The 21,939-nt window shown below is 52.5% G+C and overlaps 1 protein-coding gene across 14 annotated transcripts in view; it reads right to left on the minus strand.

Moving 5' to 3' along the window:
* Nucleotides 1-3,740, minus strand: part of UBE2F (ubiquitin conjugating enzyme E2 F (putative)) — a 46,287-nt gene extending 42,547 nt beyond the window's left edge. For 4 of the 14 annotated variants that reach the window (XM_069584084.1, XM_069584058.1, XM_069584002.1 and 1 more), the window contains exon 1: nt 3,127-3,270. The gene's annotated coding sequence lies outside the window, so the exon portion shown is untranslated. Of the gene's footprint in view, nt 1-2,189; nt 2,464-3,126 lie in introns of those variants that run through there. The other 10 variants (XM_069584010.1, XM_069584026.1, XM_069583978.1 and 7 more) reach the window with 6 other exon arrangements.
* Between the last annotated feature and the right edge of the window lie 18,199 nt (nt 3,741-21,939).

Here is a 21,939-nt window from a genome sequence, read left to right on the forward strand (position 1 = left end):
GTAGATGATGGGGATGTTTCTATCCTGAAGGTGGTGATGGTTCCAGAGCTATATACACACATCAAGACTGATCAAATCATATGATTTAAACATGTACAGTGTAGTGGACTTCCATTGTACCTCGACAAAATTGGTCAAAATGTGATACCAAGCCATCACTAGTTTCCTTATTCCCACTATACCATGCCGTCTCCTCAGGTGGACCTACAGAGAGGATATAACCGTTTAACTCACATCTCAGCTTCACCCAGGGTGGGGGACTATTGCTTCAGCTTACAAAGCAATCTCACGACGGAGGGCTGGGGTGGCGTCAGGAATATTTGTGGGCTCTAGCCCACAAGCTACCAGGGACAGCAGCACCATCTACAGCCTGGGGCTCCTGGTTACCCCCCACCTCCCCCAGGCCCACTCCAGGGAGCCTGTCATTACTCCCTCAAGCAGATCTGGATCCCAAAGCAGTGTCAGCCTCCTGACCAAACCCACTGCCAGGCACCCAGACTTGAGGACATCAGTCTTGCCACATCCACAGGGCGGCCTGATGATGCGCCAAGATCTCCGTCTATCACAAAGTCCACTTGGTTTTTAAACTCTAGCTGACCTTGGTAACACAAACATGGCAAACAATAAAAGCACAGCCTGTGTAAACAGAGTTCGGTGGGCAGTACCCTAGGACAGTCATAATAAAGAGCCCAGTGGAAGAGTGGGTCCCAGGGCACACGAGTGGCCCACACCCAGCTCCCTGCAGACCTGCACTGAAGGGGCTGCTCAGAGCATCCGGCAGGACCGACTGGCACACAAAAGGCTCACACCAAGACGTTTCTGTGTCGCTCAGCCTGTGGACTCTGCTTAATCATCTCACACTCCTGCCCCCACACTAAATTCTTCTCTGTGGGCAGAGTATGCCCCATACGCAATTCCATTTAGAGTCAGATTCCTGGTTTTCGACATTCAACAAGTTTGTGACCCTTAATAAAAGACACTGGGCTCTGATTAAGCAAGATATAAAAACTGTGATGTCCTGTTTTTCCATAGAAGACAAAACATATTCTGAACATTCTAAGAAATCTAATTATATAATGAACAGCTATTTCTCCATCATCTGCATCATTTTCATACAACACTTTAGGGATAAACCAAAGGTCTAATTTGGGCATGTTCCATAGCTGTTAATTTAACTCTGTGCAAAGAGATATGAATGAAAATAAATTATTCAAGCTGTCAGGTTAACTGAACACCTGTGGTTTGCTTCAGAATTCTCTTTTCCTTCGCGAATATGCTTCACCCTTTGAAGACCTGGTTTAAAACTAAAATTTCCCTTTTACAAAAAATTACACTTTGACCATGGCAGCATTTTCAGTAACAAATCAATTACACCGAATAGCACACTCAGTCTCTAAACTCCTTAAGCTGTAACTGGCCCATTTAAGTTCTTCCTCTGGGTAGGACTTTATTGCAACTGTTCAAAGATTTTTATGTGCTACTTACTGTGGTTTAGTTGCTAAGTTGTATTTGACTCGTTAGCAACCCCAGGGACTGTACCAGTCAGGCTCCTCTGTCCACGGGACTTCTCAAGGCAAGAATACTGCAGTGGGTTGCCATTTCCTTCTCCAGGGGATCCTCCCAACCCAGGGATCGAACCTGAGTCTCCTGCATTGCGGGCACTGTCTTTACCACTGAGCCACCAGGGAAGCCCCTGTGCTGTTTACTAGGCTCACCATCAAGAAGTATTTACTCAGCGTTCTGGCCTACAGTGGCAAAATCAGGCCAGGCCACCTGTACAGCAGGGGCCAGTCAGCTCCTGGGGTGGGGTACTCCTTAGCTAGAATTCTTCCTGCCTTGGCAGAGTCCCAATCTGAGTGCAAAAGATGGAACTGCATGTCACTAGGGGTCAACCAACTCCACAGTCAAAAAGGGACCCAGATCAGGACATAAAAAGGTCCACACCGCATCGTCCTCCGGAAGGCCAGGGCCCAAGGAACCCACCCACCTGGCGTAGTGGTTGGCTGCCTGATAACCTTTGGAGCCCAACCCTTTTATCTGGAGCGATAAACCGGCCTCCCCCTGCCCTGCCTACTACCCGAGGGGCAGTTTGTCCAGGTGGAGGTCCTCAAGCCCCGTACCAGTTAACCTGCTGGTGAGTCTTGGAACATCTCTCCCACATGGGCCCTTCCCCTGCCTCATCCCCTTACCGGCCTGGAACCCTCCGTACAAGGTAGATGGGCCTCCTCCCTGTTCCTCAGCGACACCTCGCTCATTTCTGGAAGCTTCTGCTCAATCTGACATCCCGGTCTGGATGCCCTGCCTCCCCTCACCACCTCATCCCGCTTCTTCCTTCGGATAACCGATGACTATGCAGCAGATTCCTGCACCTCCTCCAAGAAGCCTTCTCCCGCCACTCCGAAACCGTCCCGACCCGACTCGGGAGCTGGGGGGGAGGGCAGAGGGGCGGGCCCGATCCCGCGTATGACAGATGAGGGAACCGAGACCCGGGGAGGGGAGGGCCACACCCAAGACTCCACAGCAGCCGGGACTCAGCGGCCTTAGGGATGGGTCCAAGATATCCTCCCCTCATCCTCTGCCCCGGGAAGACCCTCCAAACCGGCCACAGTCGCCCCCAGTGGGAAGCCGCAGGCACGCCGGCGAGGCGGGCGCCCGGCTACTCCGCACCCTCAGGGGCGCCCCCCAACTCCCTGGCCTAGCCCGATTCCCCCGGACGTCGGGAGTCCGGCTGCCCGCGTCCGAGTCCCGCCGCCTCCAGCTACTTTGGACCGGTGACCTTGAGCCCGCTGGGCGCTGCGTTTCCTCGCGGACAATGAGGCTCGCAGCTTCCCCCCCGAGACGGCGGGCGAGAGAGGGGGGCCGCGGCGTGCCCCCAAAGCCCGGGCTCGGGCAGGCTTGTCCGTGGAGCCCCGAGGCCGCCAGCGCCGCGGCCCCGCACTCCCCAGCCCGCGCCCCGCGGCGCCCCCCGGCCCTCCGGCCCCCGACAGCGCCCGGCCGGGAGGAGAGGAGCGGCGCGGCCTGAGGCGGCCCCGCGGCCTCCCGCCCGCCGGGTGCACCGGCGCCGAGGGAGCCAAGCCACCCTCCTGCGGCCGCCGGCCGCCCGCCGCAGGGCCGCGCTCTTCTCACCTGGGCACCCCGAGACAGGCGAGGCGGGCCCGGCACCCAACACCATGCCCCAGCCGGCCGGCGGCAGCGAGACGCGGCCCCTCACAGCCAGCACCGGCTCCGGACGGCGGGACCGGAAGTGGCGGGGCGGGGACTCGGCCGCTCTCGCCTGAGGCGGCGGCGGCGACGGCGGCGACTGCAGCGGGCACTTTAAAAAAAAAATTCAAAGGCCTGAAGAACTTTATTTGTAGCCTGACACACGAACAGCAGTGTGCACTGCGGCCGAGGGGGCCTCGCTCATTGGCTGCGGGGCGGGCACTGATTTTGCGGCCCTCGCTGATTGGCCAGTGGCGACAGGGGGGCGGGTCGCCCAGTCAGTTCCCGAGCCTGCGCGCCAGAGCTCCTGGGACCCAGAGCTGTGTTCCTGCCTCCATTCATTTGGTCCCGTGCTGGGTCTGGGCCTGCGGCTCCGGATCTTCACGCGGCGTGGTCCGCTGGGGCGGCCAGGCTGATGCTGACTCCTCGGTGGATGGGGCGCCCGCTGTACGCCCATCAGCGTGCTCAGAATGCAGAGGAGCGGCCCAAAGCCCGTCGGGAGTGACCCGGGGCGCGGCTGTCTCAGACCTGCAGCTTCCAAACTCCCCCGTGTGCTCCTGGGGCCCGCAGTAGAATCGGTGGGCCCTTTCCTGTTGTCCTACGTTTTTTATTCCTTGTTTCATCGCTTCATTTCAGTTCAGTTCAGTCGCTCAGTCGTGTCCGACTCTGCGACCCCATGAATCGCAGCATGCCAGGCCTCCCTGTCCATCACCAACTCCCGGAGTTCACTCAGACTCATGTCCATCGAGTCAGTGATGCCATCCAGCCAACCATCTCATCCTCTGTCGTCCCCTTCTCCTCCTGTCCTCAGTCTTTTCCAGCATCAGGGTCTTTTCCAATGAGTCAGTTCTTCGCATCAGGTGGCCAAAGTATCAGAGCTTCAGCTTCAGCATCAGTCCTTCCCATGAATATTCAGGACTGATTTTCTTTAGGATTGACTGGTTGGATCTCCTTGCAGTACAAGGGACTCTCAAGCTTCTTGAGTACACACTATTTTCCTGTCCCTTTGAGTCCTGGTGTAGTTGGTAACAGGCACTGTGGCGGGGTTATGCAGGGCTCCTGGAGGAGTGAGCCATCTGAGAGAAGAGGTACACCTCGTGGACAGGGAATAAATGGCCAAGAAGTTAGAATTTTATTTTCAGAAGCCCCACTGAGAGGCGTTAGAGGGTGGTGTGACAAGATCAAGTTTCCTTTCTAAAAGAGGCTTCTGGTTCTGAGAGCTGGTGGAAGAGGGGACAGGCAAAGAGGAAAGCTGGGTCAGCAAGACCAAAGAAAAAAATTCATGGTGTTACTTCTGTTTGGGGACAGTTTCCTCCTTCTTTACCCTAATTTTTTTTTTTAAGCTTTGACATCACTTTCTCAGAGAGGGCTGAAAGCTGGGGAGCTGCAAGCGCCCCTCTGTGACTTTGCTGAAGCTCTGAGCTTCCTTGTTCCTGGTGGGGAGGGCCAGTGCCTGTTTCCATCAGCTCCTTTTCTGTTTCCCATCATCTGATCCTCCTCCCCCGTCCTGACGTGTAACAGGTACCAGATAAATACTACCCGAGGTTGTTGCAGGAGTCCTGGAGAGAGAAGATAAGGCCTTGAAGCAAGGCAGCAAGTGAAGGTGCTGTGGGCTGGCCTGGGTACTTGTCTTGCTGAGTAGCACTCTACAGGACGGCCTGAGCGCACACAGGCCCATGGTGACCACACCTCACCAATGCAGATAAACGAAGTCATTCCTAACTCCATTTCATGAGGCTGCCTCATGCCTTCATCTGAGCCTTATTTAGGGACTTGGTTGATTCCTATAAACTTCACAACAAGCTAATGAAATAGGTGTTTTATTATCTCTGCTTTGTAGATGAGAAAACCAAGGCACAGACGTCATCTACCTGCCAAGGTGCAGCTGGGGGTCTGCCCTCAACCCATACACCATGTCCCTTAGGTGGCAGGTGCTGCCATTGGCCAAGAGAAGGGCAACGCTGGCCCTCCTGCTTCCTAGAGAAGCAATTGGTTTTCATCCATAATCCCTTCAGAACCAAACTTTCACTAACTTCAGTACAAAAGACTTAGAAGACAAGATATACATGTGGAATCAATCTGAGGAGGAAACTGGGAGCCTGGCTTCTAGCTCTTAGTGGCTCTGAGTCTTGGCCTCTGGGGACTGGCCTTGTCCTACCAGATGCTTCTGTGTAGCTGGGGCCTGGCCTCAGATGCCTCTTTACAATCCAGGCCATGGAGGGGCAGTTGCTTCGCTCCTGGCCTTCCGCGTGTGCATGTGTGTGTGCTCATGCCCATGTGTGTGTGTGCATGTGGGCATGCCTGTGTGCATGTGGGCACACATGTGCACATGCCCGTGTGTACACGCATGTGTGTGCAATTGCCTGTGTGTGCACATGCCCATGCACCTATATGTAAAGGCAGAAGGGATAGAGGACCAGTTGTGAGCCTCTAGTAGGGAAGAACCTTTGTATTCTCTTACAAGTTAATCATCGAAGGGATATTGCCTATAAATTTAAATGATACATAATGGCCCATCCTTGGGAACCCTCTGTTCCCGGGGAATGAGCATTAACCTAAAAGTCATTTGTTTAGCTTACAGGAACCATCCTGACCAGGCTCACAAGTGAATGACTACAGGAAGGAAGAAATTAATACGTCCCCACCAGAGGCTGATGGGGACCACGAAGTGTTTGACTTTACCCTCCTCCACTTTTAGTATAAAAGAAGTCTGAATTCTAACTTGGGTGGGATGGTTCTTGGGGACGCTGGTCCACCATCTTCTTGGTCTGCTGGCTTTCTGAATAAAGTCACTATTCCTTGCCCCAGCAACTCCTCTCTTGATTTATTGGCCTGTCATGCAGCAGGCAGCATGAGCTTGGACTCGGAAACAAGCCTCTGAGAATAGCAGGGTGCCCAGGGATGGGCAGATGGACACAATTCTTCGGGTGTCCTTCCCACCTCCTTCATCCCTACCCTGAGAAGCTCAGCCCAGGGTATCTGGCTGAAGCATGGAAGGGGAGATATCCCTTATCTTTTCAGCCATCCCAGACTCTGGACACAACTGTACAGGCTGCCCCAGAAGCTGTCCTGGCCGGTCTGGGACTCACTTCCCTGGTGACATGGTACCACCAAGGTCTGGGCTCACCAGGGCTCTGGATACTCTTCAGCCTGGGGCATCCTGTAAACTGGTTAATATCACCTGGGACAAGGGCCTGGGTGCCTGTTGGGTTAAGGCCGGGCCTCCTGGGCAGGATAAGCCTAGGGGAGCCCTAAAGGGGTTGCTTTCCTTAGCCATTCACTCTCTCTTCCCTCCCACACAGTCTGTGGATGGAGCAGAGCTCTCTCATGCCCGCAGCACCCCATCAGGGTAGGCATTCCTGGCTCCTGGCTTCATTGGAGGATTGCTCTGCCCACCCTGTTCTGTGGACTCCAAGCCCTTGCCAGGGCAGGACCTCAGCGATGTTCCCAATCCAGCCCCTTGTGTGGACTGGGACACAGCCCTCACACTGGATGCTGAGGAGACGTGAGTGGAAGGGTCTGCCCCAGCCATCAGCTGATATCTGCTCCAACCTGTTTGGTGGTTATTCCAGGGTGCGCGTCGTTTCCTCCAAGGAGGCCTGTCCTCCTAGGAAGCAAGATTCAGCGCACTAATGAGCAGGCCTGGACACACACAGGCCCATGTCCCTACAGGGTCTCCTGAAATCTATCTCAGTAAGTCAAGAACTGTGTGATGGGCTTCCCTAGTGCCTCAGTGGGTGAGAATCTGCCTGCCAATGCAGGGGACCCAAGTTTAATCCCTGGTCCAGGACGATCCCACATGCCGCGGAGCAATTAAGTCCATGTGCCCCAACTACTGAGCCCACGAGGTGCAACCACTAAACCTGCACGCCTTAGAACCTGTGCTCCGCAAGGAGAGAAGCCATCGTAATGAGGAGCCAGTTCCCCTCGCCGGAGTCTCTGCCCGCTGGCCGCACACAGGAAAAACCCCACACAGCAACAGAGACCTAGCTCACCCAGTAAATACATAAGTTAATTAAGTTAAAAAGGAAAAGAACTGTCCAGGGAGCATCTGTCAAGTGCTGACTGCCCGAAGGAGACAGAATGTTTAAAGCACAGACCCTGTCCTCCAAAACCATGAGCTCTGTGGAGAACTAGTCCTGGTAAATCACTGCAGGATGGGGGGATACACCTCTGACTCAAGGTTGCCCACACACAGGAGGTCAGAGTCTCTGCAGTCTCCCTTGAGAGACTGCTGGAGGAAGGATGAAGGAAAGACAGCGCGGCCCTGGCCTTAGAGTCCAACTGGGGAGGCTGAAAACAAACATGCAAGAGCCAAGGTCCTCCTGGTGCTTTCTGTTCTCAAAAGTGGAGATGGCACATTGTTACTGTTAGGAGAAGATTGGCTGGGGCTTTTAGAGTAAAGGGCAGTGTGCTAATTTGGACAGGGGAGGAGGAGGCAAAGATTAAACCAGACAGTGGCCGGCAGTGCTTCTAGTGTCCTGGCAGGGAGCTTATCTTAACCAAGACTCGTCAGCAGGATCAGTCAACCAGTTCTGGGATCCTGAGTAACACGAGGGAGGCACAGGCCCCCTGTGTAATAGTTGGGCCGGCCCAGGGTATGGCTGATGACGGCTGTCGTGCTGCTGCTAATGGAAGCAGCTATCCAGGCAGCAGACAGTTGGACTCTTAAGTAGTGTGACTTTAATCACATATTGAGTACAATTAACTTTTGACTGGCCCCCAGGGAAAGCATCATGTTTCCTTTTATTCCTTTAAAATAATAATGAAATGAGCTATGACAGCTTTCCTGAAAAGGGGCTGAATCAAAGTGATGTTTTGAGTATTACAGGATTGAGATTTTCTCACTCACCCCAAAGCCACACTGGGCACATTTTAACAAGGGCTATGCTTTGTAAATGGAGTGCAGAAGTCTGCCCAGTCAGCGCCCTGTGGTCCCCGCCCCCCTGCCTGCAGGCTGCACTTCTGTGCTCCTTTCCATCAGATTAGGCCCCCATGTGACAAAGCCCTGGGTGAACGTTACGCAGGAGAGAAGCCGCCTTCCTCTGAGCCTTTTGCTCTTGCTTTATAGGGAAACATACGAGAATCATCTGCCTTTGGCACACTCCTGTTTTGCATTGCATATTCCTTAGTATGACTCACTGACTAAGGCCCATTCATCTTTTCAGGTGTTTTTATGCTACTGGTGAAAAATGTTTTATAGTTTAGTTCTTGGTAGGGGACATAAATAGTATGGATGTGTGTGTGACCACACGTGATAGGCTGAATAAATAGCCCCTTGAAGATGTCCTTGAACTAATTATTGGAACCCGTGAATATGTTACTTTACATGGTAAAATGGACTTTGCAGATATGACTAAGTTAAGAATTTTTAAGATGGGGAATGCTGTAGATGGAATGCTTATGTCTCCTCATATATTGAGATCCTAGCCCTCAAAGTGATGATGTTAGTTTAGGATGTGGGGATGTCGGGAGGTGATGAGATCATGGGGGTGGAGCCCTCAAGAATGGGATTAGTGCCCTCATAAAAGAGACTCAGACCACTCCCCCGTCCATTCTATGGGAGAACACAGAGAGAAGGTGGCCAGCTCTCAATCAGGAAGTGGAACCCATTACCAAATCTGCTGACACCTTGACCTTGGACTTCCAGCCTCCGGAATGATGAGAAATACATTTCTGCTGTGTATGCCCACCCAGGCTGCGGTGTCTTGTTACTGCAGCCTAAATGGACTAAGATGGGGAGAGGGTCCGGGATTATGCAGCGGGGCCGTCGCAATCACAGGGTCCTTACAGGAGACTCAGGGCATCAGAGTCAGCGGTGGCAGCCGTGACAGCGGAAGCAGAGGCAGGAGTCCGAGGAAGGGGCCCTAGCCGAGGAGTACGGTGGCCCCCAGAAGCTGGGAAAGGCAGGAGCATGAGTCCCCCTGATCCTCTGGAAGCAGCAGGGCCCTGTCAACTTCCTGATCTTCAATTTCTGACTCTCAGAATCGTGAGAGAATAAATACATGTTTTAAACCCTCGTTGGCTGTGGCACCCATAGGAAGCTGATGCACAGTGCCTCCAGGAAACATGCCAGGAATGGTGGCTGGGGGTTTCAAGGGCAGCCTGGGATCTGGGCATTCAGGAAGCCTTCCTGGAGGACTTGGCCGGTGCCATCAGCCCAGGGCGTGTTCACAGGGATGCAGGATGCTCAGATGGTGCTTGTGGGAGGTGCTGCTGCCCGTGTTACATATGTTGTATAGTACCTGTAGTTTTTTCATTGTTCCGAGTATCTGACCACGTGCACTTCAGTGAGTGCTATGGGGGAAAAAAGAGCCACAAAACACTGTTTTCCCTTTAAAAAAATAAAAAAAAACATGGCTGAACATGTATATCCATGAGAGTTTATGTAAACTCTCGAAGGAAGAAGGCAGGAACACAATCCGGAGTGACCACGCCGTGCTCTGAGCATCTGTAACAGTCCAAGGTGATGTCCATTGGTCTGTGTCTTGAGCTGCACCCTGCCCCCCGGCTCGGGACCACACTAGGGTCACCTGAGTCAGTCACCTGGCTCATCAGGGCAGTACCACCTCCAGAGACAGCCACTCCCCTGCAGCCACAGCTCTCTCACTAGAGACTGCGGTGAAGAACCAACATTCCAGGAACTCCTCTCCACACTCTCGTGACTGACATCTGATGGCAGAACTCCAGCGACAGCCACGCTGTGGTTCCTGCTTCTGAAGAGGAGGAACCTCCGTTCAGAGAGGACCTGGGCCCCTGCTTGCTCTGCTGGCGTTAGGGGACCCAGCACAGCCCTTGCCCAGCACAGCCCTTTGAAAGAAAGTGAAAGTGAAGTCACTCAGTCATGTCAGACTCTTTGTGACCCCATGGACTGTAGCCTGCCAGGCTCCTCTGTCCATGGGATTTTCCAGGCAATGGTGGGCTGCCGTCTCTGGGGTCGCACAGAGTCGGACACGACTGAAGCGGCTTAGCAGCAGCAGTACTAGAGTGGATTGCCATTTCCTTCTCCAGGGGATCTTCCCAACCCAGGGATTGAACCCAGGTCTCCAGCATTGTAGACAGATGTTTTACCCAGCACAACCCTTTAGTAAGGGGAAAAAAAAAAAAAAAGATCCTAAAAGCCTTCAGATCTTTTGACCCAGTAATTCCACTCTAGGGACTGACCTGGTGAGTAATCCAATTGTTACAGAACTTGGAAGCAACCTCAAGCTCAGTATTGGGGGAAGGGTAACTAAATGACCGCTCATTTGCTTACAAGAATATGACACTGTGATTACGCTTGATTGTTAGGCAGATTATGTAGAATCTGAACATACTTATTAAATTGAATAAACAATCAACATTCAGATTGTATAAATTCAATGACCATCATTCTGAAAAACCAACAAATGGGCAGAGACTGGAACTAAATGAACAAAGTGAATATAATTTTTGTTTCAGACTGGTAGGATTTTGAGTGAATTTTCCTTCCAAACTTTATTTTGTCTTCAGGACAATACAAAGGTCTCTTCTAAACATGATTGACCCTTACCTTGAGCACAGGTCGTGTGTCAAATAAATGATTTTACTGTTGCTACTCACTAGAGAAGCAAATAGGAAGCAGCATAAGGCTTCCTTGAACAGATGGTTTAAAAAACCAGGCAATGCAGGGACTTTCCTGTGGTCCGTGGTTAAGACTCTGTGCTCCCAATACAGGGAGCTAAGATCCCACATGCTGCACCCAAAAATAAATAAGGAAGAGAAAACTGTTTTGAAGTAGATGGTGACTAGTAGCGATCATATATGAGTTTTATGTCAAGTCTACATGGTTGTATGAATGCTCCTCCTCTATCTGCTAAGCATATAGTACAGTCAAGTCCAACAGAATTCTGAACATGAGGTTTTCTACAAGAAAAGACAGTCTGCCTCACGGCAGTCCCGAGACACACACTGCAGGGAAAAGTGAGAGGCCTGGACGAAGACCCAGGGAGCACAAGAGCAGGTTACAGTGGAGGAGGAGGGGGGAGAGGACACAGAGAACAGGATGGAGAGAGACGCAAAGGCACCCACGCTCACCATCGGTCCTGCCTATTATTCTGGAAGTTCTGGCTGACTCAGTAAGGCACGCGCCAGGAACAGGAAATGGGCAAGAGAAAGGAACAGGCAACGTGACCAGACCACGTGATCAGCACCCTCGTGCAGATCCCGAGGCAGCTGAAAACCGCAAACAAGTAAAACTGAACACACTGCTCTATGAAAAAAATCAATAGGCATGTTTCATGTCCCAACACCAGCTGGGAAGTTATCAAGAAGTCCTTTTCAGAGTCATGGGGAAGGGGCCGGGAGAAAGACATATGAAATATTTAAGTAAGCTTAAAAGAGGCATGACTTGGGTAAAGGAAATTACAAACTCTCTGCCTCTCAGAATGTAGATGTCTGGATCAGGGAAGGGTTCAAAGACACGGTCTGCACGGAAAAGCCCACGTTGCTAGAGGGGACCACCGAGAACCAGCTGCCAGGGACAGGGGTCCCCGGGGCTGGTCAGAGCCTGCACAGGATGTCAGATGGAGGACAGGTTAATATCGCCCCATCACTGCTGGCCTGTTCTCAGCAACATCAGCCTGGAAGCCACCCAAGTCTCCACCCACAGGTCCTTGAGAAAATAGGGGGCATCATCAGCAAGCCAGAAGCTGGGAAAGGGCAGCTGCTCACAGAACCAGCGGACAGGCACCTCCTGGCACAGAAAAGTGTCCATTGTCTGTCACAAAATGGGAAACTTAGTGGCGTAATTGCCTGAATAGTATAATGACGTTGTGTCAAAATGGTCTGTTTGGATAGAGATAAGTTTACACACTAGCAGAAAGTATTTAGAAGCATATTGTATTAGCTTTTCTAGAGCCGATGAAACAAATTACTGTAAAAGGCGTGGCTTGAACAGAAGAAATTCATTGTCTCTCAGCTGGGAGCCTGGAAGCCCGAGGTCAGGGCGTGGGCAGAGTCGGTTGCCTCTCTCCCAGCTTGCGTCTCCTCCCCGTGCCCTCCCATCATCCCTCTGTGCCCAGATGTCCCCTCCTTACAGGGACACCAAGCACGCTGGACTGGGCCCCGCCCCAGTGACCTCATACTATTTCAGCTAGCTCTGTAAAAGCCCTATCTCTAAGGTCACATTGTGAGGCTCCAGGGGAGTTAGGACTTCACATGAATTTGGAGGGGACACAATTCCACTCTTGACACTCACACACCAACAGTCGCTCTGGGCTGCAGCGTTAGAGGGAAGCACCCTGACTGAAACTACCCCACCCTGGCCAGGCACCATAGCAACCATTTGCGTGAGTTATTTTACGACAGGGGCTCCTGTTAAGGAACACGGAACTAATAAGCCACCGCTAACTGGAAGACTTCAGGAAAGGTCAAAAGGAGACACCACATGACTGACCACTTCCCAGAATTCTTGTCGCTGGCTTCCATCTTGGCTGAGCAACGCGTGCACCCCCAGGAAGGACTCTGGGTCAGAATAATTGGCCAAAGACCACCAAGGGGATGACAGAGGATGAGATGGCTGGATGGCATCACTAACTCAATGGACACGAGTTTGAGCAAACTCCGGGAGAGAGTGAAGGACAGGGAAGCCTGGCGTGCTGCAGTCCACAGGGTCACAAAAACATGACTGAATGATTGAACAGCAAGGAGCGTGGCAGAGTCCTCTGAGGCGGGCCGTTATGTATTATTGGAATGCTGCCGCTGCTGCTGCTAAGTCGCTTCAGTCGTGCCCAACTCTGTGCAACCGCACAGATGGCAGCCCACCAGGCTCCTTGGTCCCTGGGATTCTCCAGGCCAGAATACTGGAATGCGTCGCCATTTCCTTCTCCAATAATTAGAATAACAAAACAGAAACAATAAAAAATGAGTCAAAGGAACAGTTCCAGCATGGAGTCAGAGTCGGCTTCTTCTCTGTGCTTAACCTCTAAAGAACAGCCCACTAATAAAATGAGCATTTTCCGCGCCTTTTAAAAATAATATCATAGGTCACTGGGCTGAAAATTGAGAGAGGAACTCTGAAATTCTGCTGCTTCTACAGAGCAGCAAAAAATTGGCCCAAACAGTCACAGTCCATTTTATGAGACTCTGGAAATTAACCAGAGACTGGCAACAAGTCTGAACAAGACTCAACAACAAAGCGACAAGTCAGGAAGCACTGATCCCAAGGAGCAGGTGAATCTCAACGAGCGCAGTTGGAACCTGTGGGGCCCATGTGTGCTGGTCCTATCCCCTGCTTCCCAGCCCCGAAGGAGCCGGAAAACTAGAGAGACTGAAACACGAGCAGACCAGGGGCAGCCTGGGTACAAAACCAGAACTCTGGCCACAGCCTCTAGCGGCGGCCCAGGACCCTGACCCCCTCCCCACAATACACGGCCCAGGAAACAGCCTGCTCTAAGTCAGACTTGCAAGGAATGGGATTGTTTTCATTCTAGGAATCCAAACAATTACTTCCATAACAATCTGCCTCAAATGGCCAGGACCGGATGAATAACTGACAGCTTCCCTAAATTTTGTCCCCACGTCCAGTTCAGGACCAATCAGAGAAAGCCAAATACACTCATCACGTGGGCCACCCAAGGCCCACGGCCCCAGCAGACACTCTGGAGGCTTCCTGTCTCCCAGCAGAAAGCCCTCTTTCCTCTGCCTGCCTTTGTGTGTGTGTTTGTGAATGCTCATGTGGGCACACTCGGTCATGTCCAACTCTTTGCGACCCTACGGACTGCAGCCCACCAGGCTCCTCTGTCCATGGAATTTTCCAGGCAAGAATACTGGAGCAAGCTGCCATTACCATATCCAGGGGATCTTCCTGACCCAGGGATTGAACCTGTGTCTCCTGCATTGGCAGGCAGGTTCTTTGCCAGCTGAGCCACCTGGGAAGCTCTGCCTGCCTTTGAGTCTTTGCAAACACAAGTAATGGCGGCTGGCCCTCTTTCTACAGCCAGCTCTGAGTAGATACGTTTTTGGTTTTTTTTTAGGGATGTTTAAAACATAACGTGCACTTAAGGACTTGCCTTGAGATCCAGCGGTTAGGACTCCACGTTTCCATGGGGTGCAGGTTTGATTCCTGGTTGGGGACTGAGATCCCACAAGCCTCTCAGAATGGGCGAAAAAAACACAGACCCTTACACTTATTAATAATTACACTACCTATGCCTAAATAGAGCTGAATATAATTAATACTATGGAATGGACATATGCGTATGCGTGTCTGTTATTGTCTGTCTATACTCTCTACTTACTGTATGCTTTAATGGAGGCTTTGCTCTTCTCATTGGTTGGTCTTTCTTGATTTCCGTAAAAATAACAGCCCATGTTCCCGGCAGGGGAAGAACAGATCTTCATAAAGAATTATCCTCTTTTGACTTGTCTGGTAACTAACTCCCTGAAAGACAAGTTCAAATGATTTATCCTTATTTCCAGACTTGCACCCTGGCCCCGGGGCTTAAGCCACCATGTAGGGGGCATTTGTCAAAAATATTCACAGACAAATTGTTGCTGCCTAAGGCAATGGCACCCCACTCCAGTACTCTTGCCTGGAAAATCCCATGGACGGAGCGGGTCAGGGTCCTGGGCCGCCGCTAGAGGCTGTGGCCAGAGTTCTGGTTTTGTACCCAGGCTGCCCCTGGTCTGCTCGTGTTTCAGTCTCTCTAGTTTTCCGGCTCCTGCGGGGCTGGGAAGCAGGGGATAGGACCAGCACACATGGGCCCCACAGGTTCCAACTGCGCTCGTTGAGATTCACCTGCTCCTTGGGATCAGTGCTTCCTGACTTGTCACTTTGTTGTTGAGTCTTGTTCAGACTTGTTGCCAGTCTCTGGTAGGCTGGTAGGCGGCAGACCATGGGATAGGGAAGAGTCGGACACGACTGAGCGACTTCATTTTCACTTTTCGCTTTCATGCATTGGAGAAGGAAATGGCAACCCACTCCAGTGTTCTTGCTTGGAGAATCCCAGGGACAGGGGAGCCTGGTGGGCTGCTGTCTATGGGATTGCACAGAGTCGAACACAACTGAAGCAACTTAGCAGCAGCAGCAGCAGCAGCAGAAAGGCAATAGTTAACACCTGGGGCAAAGGATATGTGTGCTAAATCATTTCAGTCATGCCTGACTCTGTGGGACCCTATGCACTATAGCCTGTCAGGCTCCTCTGTCCATTGGTTTCTCCAGGCAAGAATACTGTAGTGGGTTGCCATGCCCTCCTCCAGGGGATCTTCCTGACCCAGGGATCAAACCCAAATCTCTCTGCTGCATTGGCAGGCACGTTCTTTACCGCCGGCACCACCAACCAAAAAGCTTTCTTCCTTTTCTTGGAGAATGGTATTAGAAATCAACATCTGGGTGCTGGGCATGCCTGTCGCTACTGGGGTTTGGACCTGGCTGGAGAAGTTATAGGTGCAGCCCACTGGATACCGGATAGGTTTGCTGGTTTCTCCTTGTCAGAACGGGTCTGCGGTCACAGAGCTAGCAGAAAGCTGTCCTCCAGAGGTCCGGCTGAGAATAGGTAGCCATCAGCTACGAATGGCCAGGCACACAGACACACAGAGCGAGTGGGGCTAGCGGGAATCCTCCAGGGTGCAGGTGGACCCAGGTAAGACGTGGTGAGGGACCAGAAGGTGAGAAGAAGGAATCAGCATGCTGGTGGGCCAGGAGGCATGGAGAGCGTGGCGTCTGTACCAGGGAGACCACAGGGAAACTGTCACCAGGCCAAGCTGCAAGGCTGCTGAGCAGCCCTGTGTTCTCCGTACATGCTGGGGGCAGAGCGCCACCATCAGAAAGCTGCGCAGGCAGGCGAGCTCCTCTTCATGTGTCCCTGTAGCACCCTCTACTGGGGACTTAACACTGTGTTCACTGGTAAAGGCAAAAGGCTTCAAGAATTCTTCCACCACTGCAGAGCCGGTACTGAAGGGTGAATTTGGAGCTGGGAGGGGATAGATTGATCACCGGCACCAATCAGGACAGCTCCCTAAGTATTCCTGCCTATTAATCCTAACATGGGCATCAACTGCCCATCAGTTTCAATTCACTGGTTTTGTTCACATCAGGGTCATATTTTCCTGTTTCTCCACACCCCTGGTAATTTTTGCTCGGAAGCCTGATACTGTGAGTTTCAAGCTGTCATGTGGTAGATACTCTGTAGTCCTAGAAATATCCTTAGCTTTGTTCCATGATGCACTTATACCCCATGTGGGAAACAGACAGATTCTCCTGGGTCTTGCTTTTAAGACTTGTTAGACTGGATCACAGGAGAAGGCAATGGCACCCCACTCCAGTACTCTTGCCTGGAAAATCCTATGGACGGAGGAGCCTGGTAGGCTGCGGTCCATGGGGTTGCTAAGAGTTGAACACGACTAAGCGACTTCCCTTCCACTTTTCGCTTTCATACATTGGAGAAGGAAATGGCAACCCACTCCAGTGTTCTTGCCTGGAGAATCCCAGGGACAGGGGAGCCTGGTGGGCTGCCGTCTATGGGGTTGCACAGTGTCGGACACGACTGAAGCGACTTAGCAGCAGTAGACTGGATCAGGGGGCTTTCCCAGGTGGTGCCAGCGGTAAAGAATCCACCTGCCAATGCAGGAGATACAAGAGACGCAGGTTCAATTCCTAGGTTGGGAAGATCGCCTGGAGAAGGCAATCTCCAGTAGTCTCGCCTGGAGAATCCTGTGGACAGAGGAGCCTGGCAGGCTATGGTCCATAGGGTCGCAAAGAGTCGGACATGACTGAAGCGACTTAGCATGCAGACTGGACCAGAGCCACGCTCAGATCAGGGTAATTATTTCTGTTACCGAGCTAACCCCCCAGTGTACTCTACCCAGTGTCCCAGGAGTCACAACGTCTTGGCTGGTGGTAACTGGCGATTCCCAGGTTGATGTGAGCTCCAGGCACCATTCCCCCTTTGGCTGGTTCAGCTTTGGGGGCTCCCCACTCCCCACACCCGTGTGCTGGTCGACGCTCTGCAGAACGCTCTGTAGGTCTCCAAGCCTTCCTCTGCGCTCTCGCCTCCCCAGGGCTCTGTCCTGAGAACTCCGGTCTCCCTGGACTCTCAGCTCCGTCTCTTAGCTCGGGTCCATCGGGCTCTGCTTCAGCCTTCCTCTCTGTGCTGCAAGTGGGAGCCTTCCAGGCAGAGAGCCGGGGCCGTGGTGGGGTCCCCTCTCTTGTCACCCACCTCTCAGAGGCTGCTGTCCCCGTTGTCTGGCACGCAGTGTCTTGAAAGCTATCTTTCGTATTGCATATATTTCGTCTGGTTTTCTCTGTTGGTGTTCCAGGTGGCTGTGTAAATCTGGTCCCTGCGACTGCATTGTGGTTGGTCGGAGTCTCCTAAGAAGCCCAGCAAACACCCAAGTGGAGATACTGAGGCCATAGTTAGACGTATGTATTTGGAGTTGAAGGAAGATGTTCAAGGTGGAAGAATAAATTTGGGAGTCTTTTAGAAATAGATGGTATTTAGATCCGTGAGAGGACTTCCCAGGTGGCTGCAGTGGTCAAGAGCAAGCCTGTCAATGAAGGAGATGTAAGAGACGCGAGTTCAATCCCTGGATCAGGAAGATCCCCTGGAGGAGCGAATGGCAATCCACTCCGGTATTCTTGCCTGGAGAATCCCATGGACAGAGGAGCCTGGCGGGCTACAGTCCCGAGGGCCGCAGAGTTGGACAGGACTGAAGCGACTTAGCATCTTGCATGCAGATCTGTGAGAGCAACTGAGATCACCAAGGACTGAGTGCAGATCCACAAGGGATTAAGGACCAAGCCTTGGGGCACTTCAAAGTTTAGAAGGCGGTAAGATGAAGAAGGTCCAGGAAAGGAGGCTGAGAAGGAGTGACCAGTGAAATGGGAGAAGAAACAAGAGGCTACGACGCCTTGAAAGCTTCACAGAGGTGAGAAAACTGCATTGGAAGTCTCTGATTGGTCAAGTTAGGTGATGTGATAATTGACCGCAGTGAAATCATTGGTGTCCCTGCAGGAACTATTTCAGAGGAGTGGTGGAGAGGCAAGCCTGCCTTGTGTGGCTTCAAGAGAAAACAGGGGTAAGGAGTTGGAGACAGTCAAGTTAGAAAAAGCTTCAGAGGAATTTTCTATAAAGGATAGTGGAGGTCTAGGGTAACCAAACGGAGACTTAGGGGGTTTTCTAGTGAGGGTTTGTTAAGGGCGGGAGGTTTTGCAGTTTATTTGTAGGCTATCAGTAGGAATTGTCCCATTAGAGAGGGAAACACTGCGAGTGCCAGAGAGAAGCAGAGGGTCGTTGCTTATGGGATGTCCTTAACAGGAGAAGGTGAGGCTTTGGACAGAAGCGTGGCCAGCCCACTGCAGTGCTGGGGAAGGCAGGGCATGTGGCCCGCACAGGTGGACCTGTGTGGGGCATGTGAATGTTCCCTGCGTGTGTCGGTGACCAGGAAGCCAGTCATCGGCTGAGTGTGAGGAGGGGGTTTGGGGAGCGCAGGGAGGAGCAGGGCTGAAGAATTCAAGGGCACCCGAGACAGGGCTGGTCCCCTGACCATGGCCCTGGAAGGCACAAAGGGCCCTTTGTGGGGTCAGGGGTTCGTAGGACTGGACACCTGGCCCTTCGTGGGGTCAGGGGTTCATAGGGCTGGACACGTGGCCCTTCATGGGGTCAGGGGTTCGTAGGGCTGGACACGTGGCCCTTCATGGGATCCGGGGTTCATAAGACTGGACACGTGGCCCTTCGTGGGGCCAGGGGTTCATAGGACTGGACACGTGGCCCTTCGTGGGGTCAGGGGTTTGTAGGACATGTGGTGGACATGTAGGACATGTAGGTCACCACTGGACATGTGGTGAGAAGTTTTGAGCAAGAGAATGCATTTCTTCTCTAAGGCCAGGGCTCAAGGAACTGAGTCTTTTGGCTCCTCACCTTCCTGAAATGAACCCCAACACCGGGGGCCGGGCTTCCCAACAGCCGCACTCACGCACCTGCCCCTGCCTCTGCCAGGGGCACTGAAAGCAGGGAGTTTCTTGATCTTCGCTGCTTGCAGGGTCTCTGCAAGCGTCCCCCATTTCTTCCTCAGAAGCAGGACAGGCAAGAGTGGATGGAGGCCAAGGGTTGGGTAGGTTTGCAGACCCAGGAGAGGGCACAGTGCCCATGCCAGGAGGAGGAAACCATGGGAGCAGGCATATGGTGGGGGCAGTGCCCTTGGGCAGCAGGGCTCCTGTCCAGGGTCAAAGGTGGCTGCATGAAAGCTACGGAAGAGCAGGACTCCATGTGAGCAAAGTCACAATGGAAATTTTGCTTGGGAAATTGAGAGCCACTTTTTCACTTCATTTCGCATCACGTATGTCAAAGAAAAAACTGGCAGAAATCATTGCGCCAGGGAGGGCTATAAATCCACCATGAGAACCAAAGGCATCCCGCCTGGTTTTCCACCCACTGGTGATGGGCCGTGTGCAAGTCCCAGCGGCCCACATTCATGCAGGTTGGAGAGAGGAGTGTCAGCATTAACCAGGCACCAGAGGATGGAGGGAACCCCGGGGTGCTGCCCATGTGGGCCCAGAGAGACTGCGCTCATAACATGCAGGTATGGCTGTCCCGCAGGTGGAGCAGGCCCTGTGCCAGGCAGACCTCGCTGTCCCAACTCAACCTTCACAAGAGTCTGAGCCTCTCCAAGCCAAAGTTTGTTGTCTTTTCATCTGTGAATTGGTATTTATAATAGTAGCTGCCTTAAGTGAAAAGTGAAAGTGAAGTCGCTCAGTCGTGTTTAACTCTTTGGACCCCATGGACTGTAGCCTACCAGGCTCCTCCATCCATGGGATTTTCCAGGCAACAGTACTGAACTGGGTTACCATTTTCTCTTCCAAGGAATCTTCCTGACCCAGGGATTGAGCCCAGGTCTCCTGCAGTGCAAACAGGCGCTCTACCGTCTGAGCCACCGCCTTAGAGGACCGCTGGGGGAAACACGGAAAACATGAGTGCTCCGTAAGTGGGCAGCGGTGTCACGAACTACAAGAACTAGGGATGACAGAAGGAAAGGGACTGCTGTCCTGAAATTCTGTTTACTGCTAATGGAAAAGCAGTCTTGGGTTGCGCCAAAGACGCCTGGGGGCTTTGCAGGTGGCCCAGTGGTGAAGAATCTGCCTGCCAATGCAGGAGGGGCAAGTGTGATCCCTGGGTCGGGAAGGTCCCTTGAAGAAGGAAATGGCAACCCACTCCAGTATTCTTGCCTGGGAAATCCCATGGACAGAGGAGCCTGGGGGGCTATATGGTCCATGGGGCCACAAAGAGTCGGACACAAATGAGACAGCACACAACAGCAAAGATGTCTGGGAATTAATGTAACAGTTTGAGGCTTTAGGTCATAGTATCAGTGCCACAGTATGCCGCTGGGACACCGGAGCCAAAGCGCTTAATGAGGGTGGGCCATCCCCACAACGTGATGGCCGTGACGACCGTTGCTCTGGACAGATCAAAGTTTTCAACGGGGACGCCAACTCACAGATGCGCCATTTCTAGAGACCGACCCAGCAGTGTGAGAAAAGAAACAAACTCCCAGAAGCTGTGAATGTTGGATCGCCTTGGGTGAAAACAGTCAAAAGTTCCAGAGAAAATATTTTAAGCTTTCTGGATGTGTTGGAGGAATAGGAAAGTCAAGGACTAGCTGGGAAAGAGGGTGTAGTGTTAAGTAAACTCAGCTGCACAGACATACGGTCCGTTGGTGGAACTGGAGTCGGACCAGATATTAATCCTCAGTGAGGCTCAGCTCTGAAGAAGCCTCCCATGTACAGATGTGACTCAGGGCCGCCACAGACAGTTGCACAGGTGTGCACTGCACAACTCAGGGCCGCCATGAACACTGCACGTAATCGTACGTGGCAAAGCTTTGGCTGTGGTGCAGCTCTTTGATCTTACCAGGACAAATGTCTTTTGCCTTTCTGGGCAAAGTGACTGTGAATCTGAGAGCCTGCCAGGGCACAAACCCTGCACGTCTCCCCTGATCCTGACAGCGTGGCACCCCAGAACTCTTCCCCAAGGGTCCTCCCTGCAACAGATTCAAAATCTCCTTGTGGGGAATGTGGCAGGCAGACCCTAGAGTGCTGCAAGTTCATGACTTGTTTGAACTTGAGAATGGGTGGAGTTTGTGACTTGCTTAGAACCCCCAGGATAGAGGGAAGGGGTGGGGTGTTACCCCCACGACTCCAGTAGGATATGTGTCTAAGACTGTCTTGCTAGCACACACTGGAGCGTCTCCTTGCTGGCTTGTAAATAAGGAGCTGTATTCTGGAAGTTCAGCTAGTAAGGGACCCAGCAAGGACCTGAGGGGGGCCTCCAGTCGACAGCCAGCAAAATGCAGCATCTTCTGTCACTCAGCTGAAAGGAGATGAATTCTGCCAACAGTCTGGATGAGCCTGGACGTGGGTCCTTCCCCAGTTAGGCCTCCGGATGAGAAGGCAGCCCGGCTGACACCTGGGTTCCAGGCTCGTGAGATGCTGCAGCCTCAGAGGGCCCAGGGGGGTCATGCCTGGACTATGACCAGGTAAGAAACGCCTGTTGTTTTCATTGCTGAATCGCAGGTGCTTTGTTACATAGCATTAGATAGCTGATGCAAGGGGTCTGTGCAACACAGCTCAACTGGAATGAGAAAATAGGTGAAAGAGGGGAGAGGGTGGGATGGATTGGGAGCCTGGGATTGACACGCACACACCAGTATGTATAAAATAGGTAACTAATGAGAACTGATGCAGAGCACGGAGAACTCTGCGCAGTGCTGTGTGCTGGCCTA

Source organism: Ovis canadensis, chromosome 1, assembly GCF_042477335.2.
Source record: "Ovis canadensis isolate MfBH-ARS-UI-01 breed Bighorn chromosome 1, ARS-UI_OviCan_v2, whole genome shotgun sequence".
NCBI lineage: Eukaryota > Metazoa > Chordata > Mammalia > Artiodactyla > Bovidae > Ovis > Ovis canadensis.